We start from the raw sequence: 25,996 nt of genomic DNA, 5'->3' as shown, positions 1-25,996 counted from the left end.
AAATTAACATCACTCAAAAAGATGTTTTCAGAATTTTGGGAGGAAGTGTTTGGGCATAAGGTGGCGGAATCGCCTACTCTTTTTATTCTTGGATACAATAGCACTCTTGGGCTTAGCACAGAGGAGGAATCATGTCTTTTTGTGGGTAAAGCAGTTTATAGAATAATACTTGCAGCCCGCTGGAAGGACGCGGATTCTCCAACCTTTCAAATGCGGCTAGCTCATTTTCTGGGGGTCTATAATCAAGAAAAAGCCATCTACGCTGCTAGAGGGAGACATTCTAGAATACGTGGTAATAAGATCTGGTCTCCAATTGCGGCCTGGAGTTGGGATGTAAGAAATGTATAAAGATGAACTGTTCCCCACCATAATATGTACATTTTCGATGTCTCGGAATGTGATGATAATGAAATGAATTGTGTATGCTCTCGCTAGTTTTATTAATCATGAAGATTTTTTAAATATTTGATACTGTTGTATATCTCTATTTTTCTATATGTAATTATTGGAGTTGTTTAATAAAAAATAAAAATAAAAAAAGAAGTAGCATGGAGTGGTGCAAGGTAGAGTGGAGTGGTGCAGGGTAGAGTGCAGTGGTTCAAGGTAGCGTGCAGTGGTGTAGAGTAGAGTGGTATCAAGTGCAGTGGTTCAGAGTAGATTAGAGTGGCAAAAAGTGGATTGGTGTATTGTGCAATGGTTTAGAGCAGGGTTCTACAACAAGTAGCTTGGAAGCTACTGGTAGCTCTCCAGCTACGTATAAGTAGCTCTCTTGTGGACATCAATGCCTATTAAATTTGAACCTTATACTAGGTTGAATTAATGTATGTATGCCAAAATTGTGTATTCAAGACAGAAATGAGGGTATTTTCAGAACTCATAAGTTGAAGTTTGAAGAAAAATGTCTGAATCTCCAAAATATATTTGAAACTGATTTTTGAGTGCTAAATCATGTGTAAAGACTTATTTTTATATTATTACTTTCAGGCCAGGGACATTGCAGCTTTGAATGGTAGGTATAACCAATGTAAAGACATTCCAAATTGATAAAGCATTTTTTACATTACTGCTGGCAACCCAGTCTGAGGTACTGAGGTGACCACTGCTTGTAATCTTACATATAGTGACCAATTATGTCATCTTGTCCGAAGTGGTCACTTTTACAATACTAATAATATTAGTAGCTCGCAATGATTTTCATTGAATAATAGTAGCTCTTATTACACAAAAGGTTGGAGACCCCTGGTGTAGAGTGTAGTGGCGAAGAGTGCATCGGTGTAGAATGGTGTAGGGCAGAGAGCAGTGGTATAGAGTGCTGTGGTGCAGAGCAGAGTGTCATAGAGTTCAGGGGTGGAGAGTGCAGTGTTGCAGAGTAAATTGCCATACAGTGCAGTGGTGTAGAGTAAGGTGGTGTAGAGTGGAGTGGTGCAGAGTAGAGTTGCATGAATGAAGTGACAATAGAGTGGAGTGATGTCCAGTGGAGTGGCACAGAGTAGAGTAGCATAGAGTGCAGTTGTTTAGAGTAGAGTGGCATAGAGTGCAGCGACATAGAGTAGAGTGGTGCAGACTAGAGTAGCGCAGAGTGGAGTAGGTTGGTGTAAAGTTTTTCCCCTGAGCTTAGGGCTCAAAAATTAGACCTTCGCCAAAAAGAGAGAAAATGGGAGACTGGCTTATGCCTCGGAAGCAAAACTCTTATACTTGACTGCCCTCAAAGACTATAAAAAAGCTATTATTTCAGCCAAAACCACTTACTTCTCGGCTGAAATCACAAATCGACCAACAAATCTAAGGACATATTCGCCATAGTGAACGAGCTACCCAATGCTGAGAGAATTTTTCCCAAACCTGCGGCCACTCAAGATCTGTGCGACACCTTAAACAGATACTTTTGGGAAAAATTGCTACTATTAAAGCTAGTATCCCTCTCTCCTGCCCCAAGGAGGACTCCCCGGTATCAATACCAAACTCTCATACTCTTGACCAATTTCCACTCATAGATGAGCAGTCTCTGCAGTTTCTACTGGACAGGGTACAATCCGGTTCACCAAGGGACTGCTGCCCCCCGCATGTTCTAAAGGACTCTTTCTCGGTCCACTCGCTCCCTATCCTGACCTTTCTCAATGAATCTTTATCTCAAGGCAGGGTCCCTCAAGCTTTCAAGGAGGCAGTCATAGTCCCCCTTCTAAAAAAAACAGGAGCGGACCCCCAAAACCCCTCCAACTATAGGCCCATCTCCCTGCTCCTCTATCTGGCTAATGTCCTTGAAGCTCATGTAGCTGCTCATCTGTAGAACTTCGTGGAGCAGTCTGATTATCTAGATCCTCATCGAGCAGGGTTTCGCCCTGCCCACTCCACCGAGACGGTCATTGTTGCAGTATTGGATGCCCTACGAGGAAATGCCGACAAAGGAATTCCACAGGCCCTGGTCCTGCTGGACCACTCAGCCGCATTTGACATGGTCAATCATGCCATCTTACTGGACCGTGTCATACAGGTCGGCATCCGCAACTCGGCTTACAGTTGTATCAGGTCCTTTCTCCCCGACCGTACCCAAGCAGTTCGCTTAGCCCCCTTCACAGCTCCCAAACTCCCCACAACATGTGGAGTCCCTCAGGGATCCTCACCATCCCCCTTACTGTTCAACTTGTATCTGATACCACTGATCCAGTCCTTGAAGGAATTTAAAACCATCACTTTTAACTATGCAGATGATCTCCAGCTGATCTTCACGATAGACAACTCCCGTGAATCAATTCAGGAGTTTCAGGGGACAATGCTTCACATTCGCCAGTGGATGGACCTAAACCATATAAAGCTGAACCCCGGTAAAACCGAGCTAGTCCTGAACGGGAACAGCTAAACCCTATGGGGCCCACACTATTGGCCCTTAGAACTTGGCCCTCCGACCATCCCATCACCATCGGTAAAAAGCTTAGGGGTGATCATCAATAATGACCTCTCCCTGAAGACCCAGGTAGGTGCGGTTGTGTCCTCCTGCTTCTTCCAGCTCCATAAGATCAGGAAGATCAGTCGCATGCTCACCCACTCGGCTCTGATCCAGGTTGTGATAGCCTTCGTACTATCACACCTGGACTATGTCAATTCTATTTACTTGGGCCTCCCACACTTCCTTAGCAAACGCCTTCAACTAGTCCAGAACTAGGCGGCCAGACTGATTCACAGGCAACCACACTGGCAATCTGCTGGACCCCTGTTAAGAAAACTCCATTGGCTCCCAATTCCCCGACTTGTTGCCTTCTAGATGGCCTGTATCACTTTTAAGTCCATCCACGGCCGCAGCCCCAAATTAATTAAAAGCCTCCTTCCTAGGTACACCCCCTCTCACAACCTTCGCTTCGCCAACCTCCACCTCTTGGCCACCCCGACTTTCAAGCTTCAAAGTCAGGGCGGTTGCAGGTCCGCGACCCTTGCCCCCAGACTATGGAACTCCCTTCCATTGGAAATCCGATCATGTAATATCTCTTAAATTTCAGGAATATGCTAAAAAACCTGGCTAGTTACGCAGTCCTACCGGTAATTCCTGCCTGATCCCGCCATACGCTAGAGCCTATAAACAACAAAGAACTAATGCCTATACTGATGCTTATTTGAAAAAATTTTGGCCACCAGAACAAAGAAAGTTTATCCAAGCTGGGATATGCTTATAAATTGCTTTTTATTTTTAATATCTAGGTCAAAGAAAAGGGGTATATTTGTGTTATTCATATACAGTTGAACAAAGACAACATTTTTTATATAAACACGGGAGAAAGTGTGGACAGAAAACCAGTGAGTTATTAAAATCCAACATGCATACCAAATTCAGTCATATCACAATCATACCTTGCCATTCATACACAAAACACATACAAATACACACCACGACTAAATAAGAATATATAATCGTGTGGTGTATTAGGTCTGCTACAATCTACACAATTATATATGCAATTTATACAATGATATTTACAGGTATAAATCAAAATGAATCAGCAGAATCAAATGTGAGATCAAAACCAATATATACAGCAATTCATAACCAGTAATGTGCCAATATGTTCACACTACGGGAGAAACCATAAAGGGGGAGCAGACTCTGGACATGAAGGGGCCTACGCGTTTCAAATCCCTAAGAGTTGACAGGGATTCTCATCAGGGCCAGGTAATTCACTATGGGAAATGTCCGAGAAAGGGATAGCACCTTGAATGTATGCGGTGACTGCGTTGTTGTAAGTACAAGTAGAAAAGAAGGGCCGGGGGGTCGCGAAAAATTACGTCCTAGAACAGGATCGTTGGTTGAAGAAATCAGACTTTCTTAATTTTGCAGCCTCGGTATTGAGCACTAGGTGATACGAAGAATCGGCGTCCCCGATGGCACTAGTCTCCCGCGCATGCGTGGAGTGCTAGAGCCAGCGCCATGAAACCTCTCGGTGAACGTGCGCTCTACAAGTAATTACTAACATAACATAGAGTGCAGTGCATAAAGTGTAGTGGGGCAGAGTAGATTGTTTCAGAGTAGAGTGAAATGGTGTAGAGTGGAGTGGTGAAGCGTAGAGGGGAGTGGTGCAGGGCAGAGTGCAATGGTGTAGAGTAGAATGGCATACAGTGAATTGACCTAGAGTAAAAAGGCGTAAAATGATGCAGTAGTGCAGAGTAGATTAGAGTTGCTTAGAGTGGATTGGCCCAGAGTGCAGGTGTGTAGAGTACAGAGGTGCTGTGTTGAGTGGTGGTCAGTGCAGGGGCATACCATGCATTGGCATAAAGTGCAGTAGAGAGGCACATAGTAGAGTAGTGCAGAGCAGAGTGCAGTGAAATAGAGTGTAGTGGTGCAGAGTAGAATGGCATAGAGTTCAATGGTGGAGAGTGCAGTCTTGCAGAGGGGAGTGTCATTGAGTGGTGATGTAGAGTAGAGAGGCGAAGAGTGCATTGATGTAGAGCGCAGTGGCATAGAGTAGAATGGTGCAGAGTAGAGTAGAGTGGCATAGAGTGAAGTGATATTGAGTTCAGTGGTGCATATTATTGGTATAGTCTGCAGAGGTGGAGAGTGCATAGAGTGCTGTGATATAGTATAGTGTGGTGCAGAGTGGAGTATCACTGAGTGGAGTATGGTGGGATAGAGTGCAGTGGCATCAAGTAGATTGTAGTGGTGAAGAGTGGAGTGGTGAAGTGGTACAGTGCAGAGTGCAGTGGTATAGATTAGAGTGGCAAAGAATGCAATGGTATAGAGTAGAATGGCGTAGAGTGCAGTGTTGTAGGACGCTGTGGTGCAGAGTAGATTAAAGTGGCTTAGAGTGGATTGGCCTGGAGTGAGGTGGTGTAGAGTGCAGAGGCACAGAGCAGAGTGGCATACAGTGTAGTGGCGTACAGTACATTGGTGAAGAGTTCAGTAGAGAAGCGTAGAGTAGAGTGATGCAGAGTATACTGCAGTAAAATAGTGTGTAGTGGTGTAGAGTAAAGGGGGTAGAGTTCAGTGGTGGATAGTGCAGTGTTTCATAGTAGAGTGTCGTAGAGTGGAGTGGTGTAAAGTAAAGTAGTGTAGAGTGGATTGCAAAGAAAGCAGTGGTGTAGAGCACAGTGGTGTAGAGGGGTGCACCACTCAACTCCATTCTGCACAACCCTACTCTATGACACTGCACTCTATGTTAATGCACTCTACAACACTTTACCCAAAACCACTGCACTCAGCTCCATATCACTCTACACCACAATACTTTACTCTGCAACACTATACACCACTGCATGGTACACCACTGCATGGTACACCCTTCTAAACCATTGTGCTCTACGTCACTGCACTCTATGTCACTCTACTCTGCACCACTCAATTCTACACCACTGCTTTCTACACCAATTTACTCTGCACCACTCTACTCTGCACTACTCTTCTCTGTACCACTGTACTCTGCACCACTGTACTCTATGCAACTGCACTCTGTGCCAATGCCTGATACGCCAATGCACCCTACATCACTGCAATCTATGACACTGCACTCTGCAACACTCTACTCGGCAAGACTGCACTCTCTGCCACTACACTCAATGCCATTCCACTGTGCACCACCGCACTCTATGCCACTGCACTCTATATCACTTCACTCTACACCACTGCACTCTACTGCACTCAACTTTATGCCACTCATTTGCACTCTTCATCTGTGCACTCTACACCACCACACTCAACATCACTCCACTCTATGTCACTCTAATCTATTCTGCATAACTGCACTTTAGGCCACTGCACTCTACACAACTCCATTCTATGCCACTGCACTCTATGCTATTCTACTCTAATCTACACCTCTGCACTCTACCCTACACGACTCCACTCTACCATGCACCACTCCACTCTACGTCACTCTAATCTGAAACAATCTACTGTATGCCACTGCATTCTACACCGCTTTGCTCCACACCACTCTTCTCCACTCTGCACCACTCCACTCTATTGCATTGACCTCTATGCCACTGCAGTCTTCTCTGCACTATTCTACTTTACATCACTGCACACTATGCCAGTGTAGTCTACACCAATTTACTCAAAACCAATGTACTTGAAACCACTGCGTTCTACGCCAATTAGCTCTGCACCACTGTACTTTATGCCACTTCGATCTAGGCCACTCTACTCAATTAAACTATACTCCACTCTATTGCACTCTACAACACTACTCCACTCTACAATGCTCTATGCAACTCCCTTTATGCTACTTCATATCACCTTAGTTCACTCTATTCTACAACACAGTACTCTACTCTACTACTCCAGTCTGTGCAACTCTACAAAACTCTACTCCACTTTATGCTATGCAACTCTCCTACACTTCTCCACTCTATGCCACACCACTCTACGACAATCTACTCCGCTCTATGCCACTCTATTCTACAACACTCTTCCCCACTCAACATCCTTTACGCCACTCCACTCTGTTCTACACCACTACGTGACACTCTATGCAACTCTCCTACACTTCTCCACTCTATGCCACACCACTCTACGACAATCTACTCCGCTCTAAGCCACTCTATTCTACAACACTCTACTCCACTCAACATCCTTTACACCACTCCACTCTGTTCTACACCACTACTTGACACTCTATACCACTCCACTCTATGACACTCTATTCCACTCCGACACTCTACTTGTCTCTATGCCACTCAACTCTACTGCACTCTATGTCCTTCAACTCTGATATTCTACTCCTACACTCTACACCACTCCACTCAATGCCACTCCAAGACACTTTACTTCACTCCAGTCTACTCCACGGCACTCAACTGTACGCTACGCCACTATACGCTACTCCACTACTCTCTACGCCACTCCAAAACACTACACTTTATGACACTCCTCGCCACACTCCTTTACTTCACTGACTTTTAGCCATGCTGAACAGCAGCCAGGCTGGTGTACAACATGGCTAAAACATATTAGCAAAGCCAATAGCTTTGCATAGTCGAGACCTACTGGCTTTGCCAATGTATTTTTTGTTAATATAATGCCACTTGGCACAAGTGCTGTGCACAAAAAAATGAATGTCTGTCATTGTGAAGGATCTGCTGTGGGCATATTGTCCTGTGTGCCGTGTTTCTGATGGTTATCCATGTCAGTGCCAGCTGTACTGGTGGTTGGGGTTTGGGCGCCTGAATAAAGTCAGCGCCCCTCGTGTACCTAGCTGGTGCAATACATCAGGTCGTGAGGCCACTGTTGATGTTTCAACATGCACTGCTGGGGTTTTGCAAGGCGGTCCTTTGTTTGCCACTTCCTGGGCACGAGCCTCGATCCTCGGTTTGGTCCCACAGAGCTGCTGAGATGTCACCGAAGCCTCGGTTTCGTGCCGGTCAGTTGGAGGTCATGAGGCGAATGGCAGACAGGTTGCCCTGGTAACCTGTCTAGGATCATGTGAGCAGTCAGTTGCTTGAGAGATGCAGGTAAATGAGATTTCTACCTCAAGCCATTCATGCCCTGATCGGTTACTTTGATAACATTCCCTGTGAGTTTAAAAACATTCAGCCCCGTTCACAAGCAGGGCGGATGGGGAGGTGGCATTTCATCGATACAGGGTCACTGTAATACTAAAACCATGGAGTGAGGTGCTTACCGGCAGCAGTAAATACCTCGAGGCAGATTTACAAACCCCTTGCGCCTCATTTACGCTGCCGTTACGTCACTTTGTGACGCAACGGCGGCGCAAAAGATGCGCCATGGTGCGGAGTATTTACAACGTGACGCATCTGGGAGATGCGTCACGTTGTAAATCTCTGCGCCACATGTAGGCGTTCCTGTGCAGGGGGGGGGGGCGTTCCGGCGCAGGAACGCCTCCTAAAAGTGGCTGAGTGAAATCTACAAGATTTTACTCAGTCATTTTTAGGCCCATGCTGCGTCAAAACCCTGAAGCAGGCATAAGGATTGACACAGCATTAACTAGATAGGGCCCCCAGAGCATTGCTGGAGCTGCGTCGCACTTGTGACGCAACTCCAGCAATGCGTCACTTTTACGGCACAGATGCGTCACGCATCTCTGCCGTTTTTGCACCATGGTGCACCGCATTTACAATGCGGCGCATCCATGATGGCGGAGCTGTGGCGCACAATAACTGGTGCATCCCTGCTGATTTGCAGGGATGCGCCAGTTATTGTAAATATGCCCCCTCCTACTTTGAGTTTTCACTCAGAAAATAGGAGGAACACCAGGAAACATTTGGTGGAGATGAACCTGGGGAAATTCCGCGGGGGGGCAATAATGACATTAATGCCTAGAATTCCGATCTGCGCGGTAACAGGACTTACCAGCACTTACTGAATTTTAACACCCTAACACCCTAAGAGTGCTAAAAAATAATCAGAATCCCTCTCAAGGTTGAAGATATGTACTCTGGCACATCTTAATTAGACCCAAGCTTACAAACTACACAAGAGTTGAAAATGTGAATCTGCCAACCCGCCTGACTAAATGAAATCATCATTAATCTGGTTACATTTTTCTTGTTTTTCCCACCCCTTGAAGTCTTTTTCCAGCAAGAACGCTCCGGTACTAGACAGAGCATTACCATGCAAAAAGAAAATCCAACCTTCGCCTGCTGGTCCTTCTCAGCCTCTTTACCAGCTCTCCTCTGGATCTGATGATGGTAGGAGAGGCTGCTGAGAGAAGCCCTCACCAAGCGCCATATTTATCATTTTTTCACGCTACACAATTCAACACAGCATAACCCCTTGCCTTCCTGCTCCCTCCTTGGCCTGGCACACTTTTGCCTGCCTAGCGCCAGTGCAGGCACCCTGACACCATGGTGCAAGGGTGCACGCATTGCAGTCAGGATTGTTTTTGTGTAAGAAGGGACACCTTCCTAGCTCTAAAGTTTTTACCTAAGACTGACCACAAAACAGGTGCCCATCTTTGGAACACATATAACTAATGTCCCCCTTGGACTGGGAACTTTCTCTCAGCGTGTATGGGACATTTCAGGACTTTTTCAGACAGTCAGGGGTGTAACAAAGGCCCCTGCAGCCCCCGTGGTGCGTGGGGGGGGGGGAACAGCGTTTACAACGCAACTTTTACCACGCAGTACCTTTACCACGCAACTTTTACAACGCGAGTCGTTACAACGACTTGCGCTGGGGGGGCGCTGTAGGATAGGGAATAGTTTAATTTACTATCCAAAACCTTCCCTACTATCCAGGGGGACTGCAGTTGGAATAGTAAATTAAACTATTCACTATCCAGCGCCCCCCAACTCAAGTCGTTGTAACGACTTGCGTTGTAAAACCTGTGTGGTAAAGGCATGCGTTGTAAACAGCATGCGTAGTAACGACATACATCCTGGTGCGGGGGGCTCCAATCTTCAGGGGCCACCCTCAGTATAGTATGCTGGCTGGCGAGCTCCGGAGGGGGCCCCTCCACATACCTTGCAGGGGGGTCCCTCAAGTTTCATTATGCCCTAGGCCACCATGGTTGACTTGGCGGACTAGGACAGAATGGGCACCGATGCGAAGTGTGTCTGGTATGGTCAATGGAGCCGGTGGGGGTTCTGCGTCTCAGAAACACATTCTTCCCCAAGAAATGAAGGAAGAAGGCGGAATCAAGATTAGAACAGTCAGGATATCTGCCAATTTGTATGCATTTTGATATCAGAACCCAACTGTAATATGTTATTACAGTTGACGGTAATGTTGACGGTAACGTTCTTTCATTAAAATCAGCAACTGGGCGTGTCAGAAGTAGCTGATTATAAAGAAATTAGATACAGGTTTCTATACAGGGATGTAGAATCCAATGTATTAAATATTTTTTAAATGCTACAGGTCTTGGCTTACACCATACCTAAAAAAAGTCATGCTTGCAGATGAAAGTATACAGCCAAAATACACTTAATGGGATCTACGACAACTGCTGGAAAGGCCGGGACACCAAGTGATGTGTGAGACTATCATTGTTTGCTCTTTTTCTTTGACGTTTTACATTCATTTGGTGGAGCTAATGTTTTACAAGTATAATGCAAGATCAATATGTGATTCAGGCTCCATGGTATAAATAGAATATCTGTGTCACTTGTGCATGTGGTGTATTCATTATTTATTCAGAATGGGTTATTCTTATATGGCTATATATTCAGAATGTGTGATTTTCAAAAAGGCAATGGTCGAATATGCTTAAACGGTGTAATCTGCTCTGCTGTTTTATTTTCGTCTCCATGTCACAATATGTCTGATTTGCCAGTAAGTTTGCTGGGTTGTGCCTCTATAAGTGGTTCATGGGCTAGTGCAGGAAGGAGGATATTATTGAATGTTTGCACTCAAACTATCAATTGTGGTTTATGTGTGGGTATATGTGGCCAGTGCAGGGACAGGATTTAAGGCTTTGATATGCCCAGGATTTTTGAAGTTTTATAATTGTCTGGCAATTTGATGGCCATTGTAGGAAGAGAGAATTTGTCTGGGTACTCCCTTAGGTTATTGCGGTATTGTCCCTGTGCAGCGAATCGCGGTCAGCACAAGAAAAGTGGCCCAGATTTACTAAGATTTTGGGTCGCAGTTGCATCACTTTAGTGGTGCAGCCTCCATGCAAAATCCATTTTGGCATTTACTAAGTCAGACAAAGTCGAATTCTGTGGCTTTGCGTGGTTTAGTGAATCCTAAGTTAAGCAACACGATGCATAGTGATACTTTGCAACAGGTAGGTATTACATGGATGAAGCATGGGCATTCCCGTGCATCCACTCATGTATTTTGAGGAAAACTCAGATTTGCAAAGACTTTTAAACCTAGGTTTGCTCTAAAATGGTGTGCCTATCCAACAGAGGAGTAAGACAGATACATATCTTTATTTATCCTTGTTACTTCCTCTTTCTAGGCATGATGCATTCTTCCTCTTTTTATGCAGGATGCATTCTGTCTCTTAGGATTACTTTTGTTGCAGGATGGTATCTCTTTCTGTGCAAAAAAAATCCTGGCTGTAATGCTGGCACTCCTTCAGAATGGCATACAGGGGCCTGAGTTGGCACTAGGCAACACACAGTGTGCCAGTACTAGAAAAGAGTAGAGTTGCCCTATATCTTAGTAGACATGAAACTGCTTTTTCCCTTTCAAGCAACACAGTATGGCAAGTTACCTTGCGGAGTTGCATTGCGTGTAATATTAGTAACTAGTGTTTAGCTGCGGTCTAACTTGGAGTTATGAAGGAGCATGGGACACAAGGTGCCTTTCTTATTTTTGAGATATCGGGTGTGTGAGACAAATTCTGTGATACTAACTGGAACGAGGTGTGGTAATCCTTTCTGTGGTGTCCGAAACAGAAAGGATCAGTGATGTGTCATCAGTGTTTTAATGTACTTTGGCAGTGTGCATGAACATGTCCTGTAATGTATGTTGTCCTGCGTAAAGAGAAGTGGGGTGTTCTTCATTGTATGTGTAATAGAACACAGTTCTACTGGTACACTTGTGAGGGGTTTTCAAATAAGTTCTTAGGAAGTGGAGCTGCCTGAGAGCATGGTGCTCTAGTGATGTAGTCAAGAGTACTGAGGCATTCTGACTTTGCCTCAGTACCCCTGAGTATCTGACTCCACAGAACACAAAGACTATTCTTGGAGGGCCATGGTGCCAACAAATCTGCTACTGCAGTCATGTTAAATACTGGACCCCTGCCGTAAGAGGCCACCATTGTGTGTATGCCATATCCTACTTTCAGGGCCCATCACCAAATGAAGGTTTTGCAGTTTGAATCTCTCATAATTTTTTTATTGTGTCTTGTCTAGCCTGTCCTCAACCACATCTTGCTCCTTCCTGGCTTGCACTAGCTGCATTCTTGTAACTTGCATGTAGACAAGACAGCTTGTCTTACCCATCATAGACTTCATTTGACTCAGCCGTTGCAGGGGATCAACACCATACCAATTTTACTGATCAATGTCATATCTCTAGGTCACTATCCCCTTCAATCAATCAATCAATCATATAATTTGTAAAGCGCACTACATACCCGCAAGGGTTTCAAGGTGCTGAGGGGTAGGGGGAAGGGGGTGATGTTGCTACTGGTCAAACAGCCAGGTCTTGAGTTGTCTCCTGAAGGTTAGAAGGTCTTCGGTTTGTCGTAGGATGAGGGGGAGGGTGTTCCAGGTCTTGGCGGCACGGTGGGAGAAGGATTTGCCTCCGGCTGTGGTTTTGCAGATGCGTGGGATGGCAGCCAGGGAGAGGTCTGAGGAGCGGAGATTCCTTTTGGGTACGTAGAAGGAGAGTCGACTGTTGAGATAGTGCCTTGTGTGCGTGGATCAGGAGCTTGAAGGAGATTCTTCTGTCGACAGGGAGCCAGTGTAGGTTCCTCAGGTGGGGGGGGGGTGATGTGGTTGTGGCGCGGGATGTCGAGGATCATTCGTGCAGAGGCATTCTGGATTCTTTGCAGTCTGTTCATGAGCTTGATGAGCTTGGTCGGGCTCCGGCGTAGAGGGCGTTTTCCTTGTGCCTGTCGGGATCCATCTGTAGATTTTGCAGAGCATACGGAGGGTGTTGAAGCAGGAGGAAGAGACAGCGTTGACTTGTTTGGTCATGGTGAGTTTCGAGTCAAGGATGACTCCCAGGTTGCGTGCGTGGTTGGTGGGTGCAGGGGGGGGGGGGTCCCCAGAGATGCAGGCCACCAGGAATCATCCCAAGCTGAGGGATTGGGCCCGAGGATGAGGATCTCCGTCTTGTCTGTGTTCAGTTTAAGGCAGCTATCCTCCATCAGTCGGCGACGGCCTTCATTCCCTGGTGTAGGTTGGATTTGGCAGTGAGGGGGTCCTTGGTGAGGGAGAGGATCAGTTGTGTGTCGTCGACGTTGGAGATTATGTTGAGGTCGTGATGTCGGACGATGCGTGCGAGAGGCGCCATGTAGACTTTGAACAGCGTCGAGCTAAGGGAGGATCCCTGCGGGACGCCGCAGATGATCTCGGAGGCTTCGGATTGGAACAGGCGGAGGTGGACTCTCTGGGTTTTGCCGGAGAGGAAGGAGGAGGTCCAGTCCAGGGCCTTGTCTCGGATCCCTGCGTCGTGGAGTCGTGTGCGTAGAGTGCGATGGCAGACGGTGTTGAAGGCGGCGGAGAGGTCCAGGAGGATGAGGGCCGCCGTCTCGCCGTTGTCCAGTAGTATCCTGATGTCGTCTGTGGCGGCAATGAGGGCGGTCTTGGTGCTGTTGTTGCTGCGGAACCCTGATGGGGAGGGGTCCAGGATGCTGTTGTCTTCGAGGTAACGGGTGAGTTGGATGTTGACTATCTTCTTGATTACCTTAGCTGGGAACGGAAACAGGGAGATGGCCCGGACGTTTTTCAGTTTGCTCGGTCCGCCTTGGCTTTCTTCAGTAGGGCGTTGATTTCAGCATATTTCCAGCTTTCAGGTTGCGGTCTCGAAGGAGAGATTGATGATGTTGCGTAGGTGGGGTACGATGGAGCTGCCGGCTTTGTTGAAGATGTGGTGTGGGAAAGGGTCAGATGGCAAGCCGAAGTGGATTGTGCCCATGGTCTTGATTGTGTCTTCGATGCTCACGTTGGCCCAGGTTGTCAGGGGGTCTTCCCCGGTGGGGTGAGGTTGTTCTGGCGTGTTGGGGCCTGTTAGGGACATCCAAGGGGTTGAAGCTATTGTGGATGTCAGCGATCTTGCAGTAGAAGAAGGAGGCGAGGGAGTCGCACAGGGTTTGCGACGGTGGGATGTCGTTGGATTTGGAGCTGGGGTTGGAGAGTTCCTTCACGACGTTGAAGAGCTCCTTGCTGTTGTGTGCATTGTTGTCGAGGCGGTCTTTGAAGGAGGTTCTCTTGGCGGTCCTGATGAGGTGGTGGTGGTTGCGGATGGCGTCTTTGTGGGCTGTGCGGCTGTACGATGACTTCTTGCTGTGCCATATGTTCTCCAACTTCCAACAGGTGCGCTTTGACGCTAGGAGTTCCGGGGTGAACCAGTTGGCTCTCTTGCTGGTGTCTTTGAGGGTTGTTTTTTTCAGCAGGGCTAAGGTGTTGGTGCAGTCGTCCATCCATCATCTGAGGGTGCGCGCACCATCGTCGGGGTTGGAGGGGTTGGTCGGTGGGTTGAGTGCAAGGTTAGTCTATAGTTGTACTTCAGTGATTTTGCCCCAGCAGCGACGGGGGATCTGTAGGGTGCGGTGATATGCGACGGGTTTCCGGAAGGTGAAGTAGATGCAGTGGTGGTCGGTGCAGGTGGGTTCGGAGATGTGGCTGAAGGAGCGTGTGGGCTAGAGGAGAAGATGGCGTTGAGCGTGTGTCCGGCGATGTGGGTTGGCGATGTGAAGAGTTGTTCCAGTCCAAGGTTGGCGAGGTTGTCTATCAGGATGGCGGAGTTGCTGTATTGTTGTTCTCCAGGTGGAAGTTCACTTCTCCGAGGAGGATGTAGTCGGTGGAGGTCAGTGCGTGCGTGCTGATGAAGTCGGCGATGGCGTCACAGAAATTCGTTCAGGGTCCGGCTGGTCTGTAGATTAGGGTGCCCCTTAGGGTGGTCTTGGGGTCTGTGTGGATCTGGAAGTGCATGTGTTCGGCGGTGCTGAGAGTGTCGTTGGTGTTTGTTGTGACCCTGATGGTTTTCCTGTGGACGATGGCGATTCCTCCTTCGACTCCGTTAGTGCTGTCTCTGCGTGCGATCTTGTACAAGCATTCTTGTATCCGTCGGGGATGGCTATGGCGATGTCTGGGAAGAAGGCTTCTAAAAAGGGTCCAAACTGTGCTCACTAACAATGCGGGACACTGGAAATGGGACTGCACTCCTGGACAGGAGTCTGAGGGGCTGTGGACTTGTGCATACTTTAACTACACTGTTGCAAAAATGTTGGCCTTCCATCACAGATGGACCCAGTAAATCCTGTATATTCCATACACAGTGTATCTATTTGATGTGTCTTTTATGCCTTGCTCGCTGGTTGCTGATCCACAAGTGCATACCACACAAAGTGCTGTTTTTCGCTTAAAGTATCTACTGACTCATTCAGCAGCAGCTCGTCCATTTCTCCGTAGGAACATTAACTTTGGTACTAAGAACTTTTCTCCTCATGCATTCAAAACCAGGCTGAGCAATCTTGCATAAACTCCCCAATTCCTTTATGTTCATTTCTGTATGAGAGCAAGCGTTCCTAAAGCCCAGAGTAATTATGGGTGTCTGAATTTACACCTCAGTGATGAGACCCAGCAAGTCCACACAGTGCATCCCAGATGTGTTCACCGAGAACAAAATGAGGCAATATCATCAAGTCTATTTCAATAACTCTACCCCTCCCACCCACAGAGTCTGTAATTACAAAATAAGAAGGTGGTAATCTTTCTGTGGGGAAAGCCTGTACCAAATGATAAAGACGAATCGGACATTTAGCTCTCAGAAGTGATGTGTTTGCCAAAAGAAAGGAAAACCAAGGGCAGAGCATCTATGTGGGGGCTTAGTCACGATAGCTTTTACAATCCTATGGACATATGACCTAATGTCATGGCTAAGGAGGTAGTCACCACTCTATAGGGAATTAATTGTAGCCTGAGCCATTCAATTGTGCCCATCTTGTGGTGCATGCATAGCAAGCCCCTGGGAATGATCAAGCTCTCAGAATAAGTCATCCAAACAGAATTATTACAGTGGCAGGCCCACAGTAAATAAAGGCATTAGCACTCCAGAACTGGACTCTTCTTTCTTTAGCTCCTGGCTTGCCCTGCAGGAAATTGTCCTTGTTCCTCTACTGACCGTGACACCATTTGAAGAAGTGGGAGTGGTTTGCTACTCTTGCTGCTGTCCTAGCAGAAACAATGGAAGCAGGGTAAGTTTCCTTTAACCACATTCTCTCTTTGTTACCCGGAAATATCATTCCATACTAATAATCAGAATCCTTGCTCTTTCGTCTATTACATAACATACAAACCAAACAAGCATTGCCATAGCCAATAGGTCTCGCCTTTGGGACCTTATAAGTGTTTGGTTATCCAGCACAATATCCTTGGTGCAACAACATTCACTGTTGCATGGCTAAACACTTATAAGGTCCCAAAAGCGAGACCTATTGGCTATGCCAATGCTTGTTTTGTTTGTGGTCATGCTGTATTTGTTTCCTGTTGCACAGGTACTGTGTGCATTCTTCAGTGGAAAGCATTGCTGCTTGAATCAGGCTACCAATGATGAGGCAGGGATTTCCCACAGAAGCCAGCTTTTCTTTTTGGGGTCATATTGTTTGGGCTTTGCTGAATCCCACTGACAGTTCATATCAAGATGTGAATCCGTGTAGTGTGGGTGACATAAGCTGGTGGGCATCGCTTGCAAGGAACATCCAGGGATAACCATGTTAAGGCTTCATCTCAAAATAGGTCGGGTCTAGACTTGACTCTGTAGATTTGTAATGTAGATTGCATTTACTCTGTGAAACGTCATACATTTCGCATCACTAACAGCCCTTCCTTTGATTATGTTTGGCTGCCAGAGTTCCTGTATTAGAAGAAAGAATTAGACATAGTTCGACCCAATAATGACCAGGGAAACTCGCCCAGAACATTTATGAGTGACCTTGAAACATGTCCTAAAGTCCCAGAGATTTATCTACAGGAATCCAAAGATGCTAAGCTCTGGACTAAAAGGATGGTTTAAGACCTGAAATTACCAGCTTCAAAGAAGGCAAGAGATGTCAGCGGTGTGTGGTGAAGACCACAGCAGTGATGAGGCAAACACTTTTTGTGGCTGCCAACACACATGTTGTCCTAACCGTCTGTCACCCCCCAACAGTGTTGCAGGGACCACATACACACAAAAATGGGACAGTGACCCGAAAACATTCCAACCTTCTGACACCACAGTATCTACTGCACACATGTTGCCCTTTGATAGAGCAACTAATAGAGACATAATAAAATTGCAACTGACAATAGAACATCGTGATACAAAGAATTAAAACTACAAAAAAAGTTATGGGAGACTAGCCCAAAATGTAATTAGCTCATCCACACGTCCTCCAAAGGCACTTCAAGCCAGGACCTAGTGTGTACTACCTCCACTGTGACAGGTAGGGGATGCACGTGGCAGGGGTTCACCTCTCTATGGAATCAGTCAACACCAGTCAGTATATGTGGTGCATCGGAGGCCTCACCACTCGTTCAAACTTGGGGGTCAATTAGGATGGCGCACGGACAAAGTCAGTCCGCCATCCTGTCGGGGGACGGAACCGTCCGCCACAGGGGCGGAGGTCCCGTGCCTCAAATTAGGATGCACCCGCCACAGTGGCGACCGCGGCGGAAAAGCGGCGGACAGTCTTCCCGTCCGCCACGGTCCATCCGTCATTGTAATATGGCGGGGGGAAATAGGTGGCGGACGTGCACGGATGGCGGATGGATCGGCACCGCCTGCATGGCAGAGGCGATCCGTCTGCCATCCTAATCGGGCCCTTGGTTTTGGAGAAGCTCAGAAAATGAGCCATCTTAAAGTGCGAATGCAGACCTTTTTGGGAGTGGCCTGGCGTCACAGTCCCAGCCAGCTATTTTCTTTGTGACTACATACCTAAAACATTTGAAGAGGTCGGAAGCACTTAAGGAGGATGAGAATTTTATCAGTCAGCCATACTGAACTAGCTTTCAATGTACACGCCTCCTGAGGCAAATCGGTAAAAGCAATAAGCAAACTTATAGGAAATGCACTAAAATTGATATTAGGGTACCCAGACAACACAAGTCTTCTCTTCTTCACTTCTAGCACCCTTCAACAGTGAAGAGGTTATAGAACCACAGACACTGACATATTTTGAAGTTTGCTCCATCTCTCCAGTTGTGTCCATGTGAAGAGTGACTTTCAAACCCGAATGATAAGAGGGACCTCTCAGAGTTGCAGACACTGTAGTGCTAAATGCTATCCAAGACTTTCTTGTCTGGATAGATCTGATATATTGTTCTCCTGAAGGCACTCGTTCAATCAGTAGAACTCCATCTTACAAGGTGACTCTGTGTCTCCACAAGTTGGAATCCAGCCAGTCGGATTTCACCGCCTCCACTCGATTCCATGCTCGATTAAAGTGAAGTAACCACAACACAAGAGGGTTTCAATACCCTGCACTATTTCCCATGATACCAAGCGTCTGTTTAACATCAGAAGCATACAATAAAGGGCATTAACCCCTATTGAAAAACTCAGATCAGGAGCAAATCAATTAAATAAGCCAGTAAATAAGTTGATTTCACAACTTCTCGTTGGCTCGATGTCACTAGATCAGGTTGGATATTATGAATCCTTAAGCAATGCTCTGAGCATCCGCCGGGCTAACAGCGGAGGCTGCTCCTTCTCCCACCTGGCGGCTAAGACCTGGAACACCCTCCCCCTGCACCTCAGAGCCTCAGCATTGCTCCAAACGTCCAGAAAGGACCACAAAACATGAATGTTCAACCAATAAGAACAGACGACGTGATCCCGCAGCATAACCCCACAGCGCCTCGAGACCCTCACAGGTAATGCAGCTGTGCTATACTAATCCTGATTGATTTGTTCACACAGCCACCTGCATCTCACTGAGGAAAGATAAGTGGCATCCACCACCACCACTACTAATATCACTGGGTTACCAAATTTAAAAGCCAGTGGGTCTCGTGAATGTTCTTCCATCTCTGGCAGCACCAGGATTAAACTGTGAAAAGCACAAGACTTGCTCAGTGAGTTAAACGCTTGCACCTGAAACATGTGGTGCACTGCTAGTCATGCAGTGGAAACCTGCCAAGGCTGAATCAGCGTTCTGTATTTCTAAGATAGGTCAATCGAGTACCACTACATCGACCAATGACAACAATTGCAATTTGTAGTGCTTAGAAACAGTATTCTGGCATGAAGCAGTATAAAAATGTATTATTATTATTATGCCAAAGGCACATTTTCCCCAAATCGGAATTGCATATGCCCAGTTTCAGAACTCTATTGTTGATTTAAACCATTGCCACGGGACTGGCACTCGTGCGTGAGGGCCACTTTCATTTCCAAGGGCATGATCGAGGCAAGTGCAGACCGAGCTGTGATTTTTGGGGGTACAGGTAAGCAACGATAACTTCCTAGTTAGTTGAACAAAGAGAACTCGGAATAAATGTCCCTGTTAAAGTCTCCAGCCTTTCGGTCTGCACATTTTTTTAAAATCAGATTTGCAGTGACATTTAGGAGCAAAAACAAAGGACTTCAAGTATGGAAGAAAGGCAGATTTAAAGGCCAGGCAGGTCATTGTGAAAATATCAAGCAAGTTGAAGTATATGCAAACAAGCAAGGTTCACATCTTGCTTCCACGGTGACAGATGAGTAGACATTTTACACACAAAAGGAACGTACGGTCGGTATACATTTTAGTGCAAATCGTGTTCGTGGCGAACGCAATGCAAAGCACATTTACACATGCAATCAGTTACATTTCATAACTCGGTAAGAACATAAAAACGGAGGCTACATGAAGGGAGGAAGTAACAAAACGAGAGCTGGTTGCTATATATATTCAGGGCGATGTGCAAACCGCTGCCAGTAAACGAAACGAAACTCAAGCAAGTGGACGTACATGCAAACAAGCATTGGCCGCGAAAGGCACACGGCCGCGCGGCAGTGAAAGTGATCGCGTGCACTTCACACGCGCGCACGTGCGCGTGATAGTACGCTGATCGCTGGCAAAGGAGCATTTCCTAGAGTACCTACTCCCACCTACTAGATGTCTCGGCCAGACCATCGCATGCGCTGGATCAGGCCGAGACCTAAAAAGAGCAAGGGGTCTCTGGGAACTAAGACAATGTATTTGGCTCACACTAAGAGGTGAAGACAGAAGGGTAACATGGATTCATTCTGGTGCTGTTAGGGCAGCAACCTACCAAACGCTTCGTCTTTCATGCATGCATCATCAGGTCTGGCTAGGGTCTGAGCCATGGCCAGAGTATGGCTTGCCTGGTTCATGCATGTCTGCCTTTGGGAGCTTCTTAGAGCAAGAGGTGGTATTGGGATGTGAACATATGCTTCAAACTTTGGCATCTTTAAGACTAGGAGGAGCAGGTGAAACATGGGCCTTCTAAAGATTGTAGATTTTTATTCAGATAGCCAAGCCATGTGATAGGAACACAATAAAAACAACACTCTGCTAACCGCGCTCTACTCCACAGTGTGGCAGGGTCCTGTTTGAAAATGTGCTTGGGCACGTCACATAGAGTTGTCAAGTTCTACATAAATACTACAATACAATACATTACATACAGCTGGATACATGTAATCTGGAAATGCCCTGGAATGAAATAACACCTGGGTTTAGATTTATAAGGATTTAAACTTCCCTGGATATAGAATTAGAGTTGAACCCATGTGTGATCCTTTTGGGGAGGAGGTGAAACATTGGTTTGTGTTAATTTGCTTTTTTGGTTTTTCACTGGACCAGGCATTAATTGCTCAAAAGAGGAGATCTGACACACCCCCCTTCACTTTTCACGGACGTTTGGATACAGAAGGTTAAGAATTGGCACTGCTAAGAGTTCTAGGTGTAATGTGCTAACAAATGCAATGTCTGCACATTAAAGCCAGACAAGCAAAGAAATACCCTGTTTTTCTATCTCTTTCAAATAAAATTTGGGCAGCAAGATAACCTTCATTACAGTTCCTGTTTTTATCTATGCCATAGAAGGAAAGGAAGGGCTATAATGAAGAATCATTTTCTAACCGGCCTTCTTTTAGCATAGAAATAGAAAGATAATGTAGGAATGCACTGGGAAGGACGTGTCAAGAAAATGATACAAGAGTTTGGTGGGTAGAGGAAACTGAGCACACATTGAAAGGAAGAGGGGGAATGAGTAGCAAACATGGTTGGAAAGGAACAAAGACAAAGAACAGAGTGACACATCCAGGAGGGAGCTAGCTGGAGCAGAGACAGAAAGATCTATAGTTGTAAAAGAGTGCCTCGTGCAATTCTTCACAAACACTTCAGTGACGGTGGAAGGATACACCCAAACAGCAAATAGCATTAGATGGGTGATGAATACTCCACTTGATGGGCCAATATGTGATTAACAAAGTCTCAAGCAAATGGCTAGAAATAAAGCCAATGATTGCATTGGGCAGGCCCAAAACACATTCTGTGTATATTGTAGGCTACAGGTCTGGTTGACAGTAATGCTGGCAAAGCTAAGACCAAAGAAGTTACGGTACACAAAAAACTATTTCACAAAGGTTTGGGGTATATGTCTAAATTTAAGTGGATTTGGGGATCTTTTCACAAATGACAAGGGATCTGAAAAATTCCCAGTAAATCATTTTTATTTGTTCAGCCAAGTAATTTATTGTCTAATAGTTAACTTTTCTTTATTTTTATGAGATTTTAAATTAATTGCTATGTATGAACAACTTATATCCTAAAACAAATAAATAACAATGCCCATAGTTGAATGTGTACTGTCACGTTTATGAACCAGTCCCGAGGCATCAGTGCTGTGTGCAATCATTAACTATATAGGCTGGGTCTATAACACGTTTTTATGCTTAAGTGAAGGTGGAAGGATACACCCAAACAGCCAATAGCATTAGATGAGGTTATGAATGCTCCACTTGATGGGCCAATACGCGATTAACAAAGTCTCAAGCCAATGGCTACAAGAGGCTAAAAATAAAGCCAATGGTTGCATTGGCCAGGCCCAAAACATATTCTGTGTATATTGTAAGCTACAATACTAAAATAAATAAATAACAATGCCCATACTTGAATGCGTACTGTCACGTTTATGAACCAGTCCCGGGGCATCAGTGCTGTGTGCAATCATTAACTATATATGCTGGGTCGGGGCAAGATGACGGCCGCACGGGCGGCTGAGTGAGCTGCTCTCCCACTCTCCACTACTGACCTGCCTTCTATGTAATGAAGAACATCGCCGTCTGAGCTATTTGCACTAAGAAAAGTTGGGAAAATACTAACGTTGTTTGCCTTGGATTGCTTACCTGGATGATTTGGCGTTCTCAGTCCTAGTTGTGGCGCACTCCGCTCCCCTGCTATCTGGTGTCTTGGTCCCGAATCAGCTCTGCACTTGTCGCGTTAGCCGCTCAGCCTGCAGTCCGGTCATCCGCGACTATGCAGCCAAAGGGATCTGTCAAAACTAGCAGGGGCTGTGGCTCATCATCCGCCTCAGGTACCGTGGCAAAGACCCCTGTAGCCGATTCTAGTGCCGAGGGCTGGGACTTTGATACCTCTCAAAAATGTGCCTGCTGCCGCTGCGGAGACCGGCAAAACCCACATCGCTGGCAGAGTGAAACAGACCGTACCCGCGCTGTTAAAGCGCAGTCACTTAAAGCCAAGTCATCGACTGATGCTCCCGTCTTGGTCAGAGGATCTGGCTCATCAAAACCCCCTTCTCCCACCTCAGCTGGTTATGCAGAAGCGCTGGCTGCCTGTGTAAGCGGGGAGGCTTCCTCTTCTCCTAGGCCTCCTCTGGTAAGTGAATCAACATTTCGGGATGAAGAGCCTTCTATGTCTGCTCGTGAAAGGCCAGTCCAAGGTTCTGGTTGTATTGTGTCTGCTTCCCCAGAAAGATCAGAAATTGACTCTATTGTCATCTAGCAAACCAGTTGTATGCTGGGTAATCTAGTCCCTTCAGTTGGAATACAGGCGCTAGAGGGCTCGGTGGCATGTAAAACTGGAGTTTCAAGTGGCCAAAGGGAAGACTTGGATTCTAATAGGGAGGATGACCCAGCAGACAAATTCTTTTCTCTGTCTGATGTTTCTAACTCTTCAGAAGAGGATATTCAGGACAAGGACTGGGCTGGTGATGGTAGTGATACTAGTAGATTTCACTGGGACGGTGATGTTGATCAATCTCAGCTGAGTTCAGAGACTGTCAAGAAAATGAGAGGGATCTCGGTTTGCCCTACCCTAAACGAGGTGACCACGGGAGCTATGGCAAGGGATTATTCTTATTCACCAGGCTTGGGAGATAAAAATGACACAATGGTTGGAGCAGTGCCTGACAGCAATATCACAGCCATCACTTCCCCCGAAGAAATCACGATCTATCAGGTGATGATGGCACACAGAGAGGAGTCAAGGGCTGAAAGTTCCCGAACACAAGGGGCCTGTAGGAAAGTACAAAATTCCATCTGCAGGATCGCTAAGGCCTGCTCCGACTTCTCCTCCAGTATAACAGAAGCTGAAACTAGAATCTCTCAACTTGAAGACGACTTGGCCGCGCAGCAATCTAAAGTGGAAAATATACAATCGATCAGAGATGACACTGTTTTCAAACTGACTGACTTGGAGAACTGGGCCAGGCGGAATAACTTGAGAATTCTGGGTATCCCTGAGGGTCAAGAAGGCTCTAACATTCACCAGTTCGTGATTGAACTATTTGAGGAAGCCTTCTCGGATCTCTCTCAATGGGATTGGAAGGCTCAAATTCAATGGGCTCATCGCTTTCCAATCAACCAACGTAGAGTAGGAGGTCAATCCGACAATCGCCCTCGCGCCATCTTGAACTCCCTGAATAACTTTTTGGCCCGGGAATCCCTGTACGATTTGGCCAGGCCCGACCACAAAAGGGCCAGGAAAGGCCATAATTTCTTTGTTCGCCCTGACTTCTGTCAGAAGACAGCTGTATTGCAATGGCACCTCAGTCAATTGATACCGGAATTCCAGGCAAAGGGGGCTCAGGTCTTTCTCTTTAACCCATCAAAATTAAAGGTGATCTATAAAAGGCAAGGTCACCTTTTTCATCAGAGGTTCAGGCTAAAGAATACCTACTCTCTAAGAAGACAGGATAAAGAACCCCTGATCGAACTCTTAGGACTCCTTGGACTACGAATGGATTGCTGAATATCTATATCTCTGGGATTTGATTGACTTTTGTTCTAACTGACTGTGCAATTAACTTTCGGTCAGGGGGCCTCCCCCTTTCTCCTTTTTGTTCTCTGTCAGTCCTGGGCTTTCCCGGCTTCTCTAGGCCTATATCTTTGTTTTTTCACTCTTTATAGAGTGGTTCTTCATTGTTCCTGTAAGGTATTCCTCGAGTACACTCAGGGTGCAGTGGCGAGAGAGTGGGCCCTTCAGTTCAGCATCACCAGGGAACGTTACTCCCCATGCCTCTGATGCTGGGGGTAGGTAGGGTGGGGTTCAGGGGGGAAGGGGTCAAGGGTAGGGGGAGGGGGGTGGGTCAAGTGGTATTTGGTGGAGGGCGTTCAAATAGCTCTTTCACAAAATAGTTATGGCAATCAATACAAAAGTTTCTTAAAGATTTCTTGGTTAATTTCATCTTAGGCGCTACCTCAATTAGAGACATAGGACTGCTGGGCTTGGGCAGCATTTGGCAGGTCTGGACTGTTTTTAAGGATGATGGGTAGGCATAACTTTATTCAAATGTGTTCTCTAAACTGCTGTGGATTAAGTGACAGAAGAAAGAGGGGCGTTTTAGCTAAACTTGCCAGGCATCTGGATATAGATTTGTTATGTTTGCAAGAGACTCACGTCCCTTGGAACAACCATGCCTGGCTGCAGGAAGTTGGTCTTGATCTGATTGCTTGTTCTCGGCAAGCTACTACTACCAGGGGGGTAGCCATAATGGCCAGGTAAGGTATCTGTGTCATTAAGCAAGTGAAGGTGGATAATTTTGGTTGGTGGGTTGTTGCTGAGATATTGATTAGGGGATCTCCATGCACCGTCTGCTCTTTGTACGGCTCCAATCTTGATGACCCTTCCATCTTAAACTTCTTGAGTATTGAACTCGCTCTGTGATCCTCTCCCAAAGTTTAGTGCGGGGATTTTAATATTCATCTGAACTCTAACTTTTACCTATATAGTAATGCTTCGTACCTTGGGAGGAAAGGCAAGACATTCAAGGCTATTCGTGGGATTAGCCACAAACACGCCTTGGTTGATGTCTGGCAGAGAGTGCGTCCGACTGAGCCTGACTACACCTTTTACTTGGCCCCCCACCGTAAATTTGTACGGTTAGATAATTTTTTTGTATCAGATTCGATTCTTGAAGGTGGTATCTGTGAGATACATCCCAGAGTAATCTCGGATCATAATCCATTGATTCTGCAACTTCCGTCCAGGGGTATAAAGCCAGCCATGACAACCTGGACATTTGAGCGTAAATTATTGCTTGACCAAGAGTATTGTAGCCACATGACAAGTTGGATAAAGGATTTCTTTCAGGGAAATAATGGGACAGCCCCCGAGTTAATTGTCTGGGACACCTTCAAGGCAGCAGTGAGGGGGGAGACTCTCAGTTTCCCTCTTTATTGCCAGAAGGTGATTAAAGAGAAGGTCAATTGTTGGATTAACCAGCTGCGAGAAGTAGAGGAAGAACTTATTCGAGTCATTGCTGATCAGGGAAAAAGAGAAGAATGCCAATGACAGATAGCTATTTGTAGAAATAGAATACATCAACACTTCGAGGAGGAGCTTTATGCTAAGTTTATTCAGTATAAAACAGCCATTTATGAGTATGTTGAGAAGACTGGCAGACTGCTGGCAAAAAGACTACAGCATAAGGGGGTTTCAAATCGGATATGTTGCATTAAAGAGAAAAATGGCCAGATTCA

Source organism: Lissotriton vulgaris, chromosome 12 (assembly GCF_964263255.1).
Source record: "Lissotriton vulgaris chromosome 12, aLisVul1.2, whole genome shotgun sequence".
NCBI classification, from domain to species: Eukaryota; Metazoa; Chordata; class Amphibia; order Caudata; family Salamandridae; genus Lissotriton; species Lissotriton vulgaris.
The sequence above is the reverse complement of the archived record's forward strand: the minus strand, read 5'-3'. Positions refer to the sequence as shown.